Source organism: Rutidosis leptorrhynchoides, chromosome 1, assembly GCF_046630445.1.
Source record: "Rutidosis leptorrhynchoides isolate AG116_Rl617_1_P2 chromosome 1, CSIRO_AGI_Rlap_v1, whole genome shotgun sequence".
Classification (NCBI taxonomy): domain Eukaryota; kingdom Viridiplantae; phylum Streptophyta; class Magnoliopsida; order Asterales; family Asteraceae; genus Rutidosis; species Rutidosis leptorrhynchoides.
The window spans coordinates 274,704,002-274,709,370 of record NC_092333.1 but is presented as its reverse complement, the minus strand read 5'-3'; positions in this window follow the sequence as shown (position 1 = coordinate 274,709,370).

Genomic DNA, 5,369 nt, shown 5'->3' with positions numbered 1-5,369 from the left:
TCTTGTGGTCGATTATTATGATTTGATAATATATAAATTAAACCTATAACTCACCAACATTTTTGTTGACGTTTTAAGCATGTTTATTCTTAGATGATTATTAAGAGCTTCCACTATTGCATACTAAAATAAGGACAAGATTTGGAGTCCATGCTTGTATGATATTATGTAAAAATTGCATTCAAGAAACTTATTTTTGATGTAATATATTATTATTGTAAAACATTATGTAATGGTCGTGTGTAAACGGTATATTTTAGATTATTATTATTTGATAATCTACGTAATGCTTTTTAAACCTTTATCGATAATATAAAGGTTATGGTTATTTTAAAATGAATGCAGTCTTAGAAAAACGTCTCATATAGATGTCAAAACCTTGCGACGAAATCAATTAATATGGAACGTTTATAATCAATATGAACGGGACATTTCAGTTGGTATCCGAGCGTTGGTCTTAGAGAACCAGAAAATTGCATTAGTGTGTCTTACCGAGTTTGTTAGGATGCATTAGTGAGTCTGGATTTCGACCGTGTTTTTCTTCAAAAACGATTGCTTAACATTTTTTTTTGTTGGAAACTATATATTATTAACATGTAAATATTACGTGATATATTAATCTCTTAACGTGTTTGATATTGTGTGATCGATGTCTACCTCTAGTACAAATCCCATTGATTCACCTAATAATAATGAAGATTCGAATATATTTTGGGAAGATTCACAAATTCCTGAAGAGGAACCGGAAGAGGAGGAACCGGAAGAGGTGGAACCGGAAGAAGAGGAACCAGAAGTTGAGGAATCGGAAGAGGAGGAACCAGAAGAAGAAGAGGTTCCGGAGGAAGAAATATTGATACCTATAGTAAATCGATTAAATAAAAGAAAATCCTCAACCAACGGACCAAAGTTAATAATGGTCAATGGTGTTTCCGCCGAAGAAGCAAAATATTGGGAAGATTACCAATTTTTCGATGAATCGGATCCCGATGAGGATTCTGATGATGTTATAGAAATTACCTCGACCCAATTTAATAAAGCGAAAGAAAATAATAAGGGAAAAGGTATAAAAATAGAGAAACCCGATTCCAACCCCGATGAACTTTATATGTATCGGCAACATCTGTATTTCCTAAAATGTAACAATGACCCGGGTGAAAGGACCCGTCCTAATCCATCCGGACGAAGTCCATATCGATTATAAACGATTCACAACAGTTGATTACATCGCGAGGTACTTGACCTCTATATGATACATTTACAAACATTGCATTCGTTTTTGAAAAGACAATCTTTCATTACATCGAAAGTTGACGGCATGCATACCATTTCATAATACATCTAACTATAATTGACTTAATAATAATCTTGAAGAACTCAACGACTCGAATGCAACGTCTTTTGAAATATGCCATGAATGACTCCAAGTAATGTCTCTAATATGAGCTGATGCACAGCGGAAGATTTCTTTCATACCTGAGAATAAACATGCTTTAAAGTGTCAACCAAAAGGTTGGTGAGTTCATTAGTTTAACATAAATAATCATTTCATAATTTTAATAGACCACAAGATTTCATATTTCCATTTCTCATAAACATACGTCCCATGCATAGAGACAAAATTATCATACATATGGATTGAACACCTGGTAACCGACATTCACAATATGCATATAAGAATATCCCCATCATTCCGGGATCCTCCATCAGACATGATATAAATTTCGAAGTACTAAAGCATCCGGTACTTTGGATGGGGCTTGTTGGGCCCGATAGATCTATCTTTAGAGTTCGCGTCAATTAGGGTGTCTGTTCCCTAATTCTTAGATTACCAGACTTAATAAAAAAGGGCATATTCGATTTCGATCATTCAACCATATAATGCAGTTTCGATTACTTGTGTCTATTTCGTAAAACATTTATAAAAGCAGCGCATGTATTCTCAGTCCCAAAATATATATTGCGAAAGCATTTAAAAAGGGATTAATGAAACTCACCTAATGTATTTTGTAGTAAAAATACATATGACTATATTGAACAATGCAGGGTTGGCCTCGGATTCACGAACCTATATCATTCATATATATATATATATATATATATATATATATATATAATAATAATAATAATAATAATAATAATAATAATAATAATAATAATAATAATAATAATAATAATAATAATAATAATAGAAAACTACCTCAAAGAATAAGTTCCAAAAGAAAATAAGTGCCCTTGCCTGGACTCGAACCCGCGACCTCCCGCTAACCCATCAACAATCCTAACCATCTACTCCAATTCTGTTTTTCTATTTTATGTCATAACTAGATCTTTAAATCCCTTAATTCGACTTATAAGCCCAATAACTAAATCCCACGGCCCAACAGTAATCACAAGCCCAACATATTTCTGGTTATTTTTCTAAAAAAAATGTCACAGTAGGGATTGAACCTGCGACCTCCCGCTTAAAACCAATCCCCAAGACCACTGCTCCGTCACTTCTTTCCTGAAATTATATCCCGTAATATAATATATAAACTGTTTCTATCTGTTTCCCTTTTTCTTCTTCAAAACAAAACTCTTAACAATTCATCATCATTAAACATAATATCATAACCATTTTAACATCATTACTCGATTTCATTATCAAAATGCATCATCAACATCATAACAACATCATCATCTTTCTAATACATCATCATCTACAGCTAGTCATCACCATCACTCTTATTGTCGTGTTAATCCTAGCTTCATCATTTGATTAACTCGTCGTCCACGTCCACAGAAAATAGAAACACGATATAGCAATACTAACTCATGTATCATTTCAATAACCCGATCCTCATTCAATTTAAACTGCGGCCCAATAGGCTCGGTGGTCCGTATGTATAAACTAAAAAAAAAAATTGTTTGTTATAAACAAAAGGCCTACGACTCACACTAGTTCCCCAATCCCTCTGTAAATAAATTTCGGTTACTACCATTTGGAGTTTAGACTTTTACAAGCATGCATAAAGGTGTAGGCCATAGTTTAATAGCTAATTTTGGAAGAATCAATATCACCACCGAATATTTTAGCAAGTGGGGAACCAAGAAATTGTTGGTCTTGAACTTTTATGAAAGGTATGTGGTAAGTAGTGATTTGGATCCAAAGATAATATCCCATTTCCTAACCTACTCCACTTGTATATCCTTTTTTTTTTTTAAAGTGATGTATAATAAATTCCCATATGTCTATGTTGACAAAACTCTAAAGTGTACCTATATTACACAGTTTACCTTGTTAACAAAAAAAAATATCGATAGGACAACTAGGTTATAGCAGCGGTTACGTCAGTTCAACGTGGAATTTGGGTTGTCTTCGATCAAAAGCAGACGCAGCAACAGCAGAAGATTAAAATAGCAGCAGTAGCGAAGCAAGTTTGATTAGTTATGGTGGTTGTTGTGCCGCTTAATTGGAGACAGTAAGAATTGTTCGAAATAAAAAATATGCAGCAGATCTTCAATGGTTATTTGTGGTGTTGGTTTCGGTTTGGATACACAATGATCCCAAGGTAGCAGTAGCAATAAAACGAGTTGTAGCTGTAGTGTTTCGATGGTGGTTGTTTAGCCGGGTTGTATATGGTGGTGACTTGGTTGGTGATTGACACAGGAAGATCGATGTTTATATATATGTATATCTATTGTAGGTGCATGTGTATATATATATATTAGAAACAGAAAGGTTACGTTGTAATAATTCTGGGTTTGGTTATGGGACTGTTCATGGTGGTGGAATGGTGTCGATGGTTGTGGCGATGAAGTTGGGTGATTGAAAGTTGGTCGAAGACAGGAGCATAAATTTAAAGTTACAAATGGTAAGGTGTTTATTAGTTGGGTTTGGTATTGTTTTGGGTTGTATATGGGGTAGCTGATATCTTTACAGCTCATTTGAGTTGATTGTAATTTGTTTGCTAGTTTCATGGGTCGTCACTCAATATTCGATCAGTACACATAATGAATAAAATAAATAAAGTGGAACAAAATTTACTCCAATTTGGTACGAACGATACTGATGTCTAACAAATTGAAAAAGGATACAAAATTTGCTTACAGTTGATGGAATGCATAAATGTACTCTTTTTCTTTGTTTTATAAATATAAACAATTAATTTTAGTAATTATTATATAAATATTAATAATAATAATATTATTTTAAATAATAATAATAATAATAATAATATGAATATTAATATTTATCAGTAATATTAATGATAATAATCAGTGGTGTCTTAATATAAATAACAATACTTAACATAATGATTTTAATAGATATTATTATTATTATTATTATTACTCTATATACTATTAGACGTAACGTACTACTATTTATTATATATTATAATAATGTTAATATTAAAATTAACCTACAATGAATATTTACATTTAATATATATCATTATATAACATGTGTTTGAATATTAATTATATCATATATAAAAATATCATTGTTTTATGTTTATAGGTATATATATCATTATTTAAAATATTATGTTAATTCATCATGGAATTAAATATTATCAATTCCATAATGTAATATCTATATCATTTATATATGTATCAATATACATAGGATACTAATTAGGTACCAACAATCATATATCTATATATATAGATTCTTTTTACTAATAACATAAATAAATTTGCATTTTTTTTTATTTCAGTTGATTAATCCATATTTTATTATTTTTAATTATCATTTACACTCATATAAATATATATATTTAATTACCTATTTAATTATAAATAATTTGTTCGTGAATCGTCGGAATTAGTCAAAGGTCAAGTGTAAATATGAACACAGTTTAAAGTTTTTGAAATTCAGTTTAACAAACTTTGCTTATCGTGTCGAAACCTTATTAAGATTAGTTTTAAATTTGGTCGGAAATCTCCGGGTCGTCACAGTACCTACCCGTTAAAGAAATTTCGTCCCGAAATTTGAGTGAGGTGGTCATGGTTAATAATAGAGTTTTATAAATAGAGTTGATAAATAGAGTTTTATCATCATTGAGTTTTATGAGTTGATAAATAGAGTTGATAAATAGAGTTTTATCATCATTGAGTTTTATGGATAAAACAATTCGATTATTCGAAGAGTACGAATGAAGCTATTCACTAAAGAATGAAATGAGAAGCAGAGATTTGTTTTTAACTTTTGACATAATCAAGTTTGAATTCCGAAATTCAAGGGATTTAAAAGAAAACTTGAAGATCTATAAGATCTGATTCTTCGGGATTTACGGAAATTAAGATCTCTTTAATTAAATACGATGATCTGCCCCGATTACTACGTCTGATATTTCCTTTATAAATTTACCTTTTTCGTTCCATTT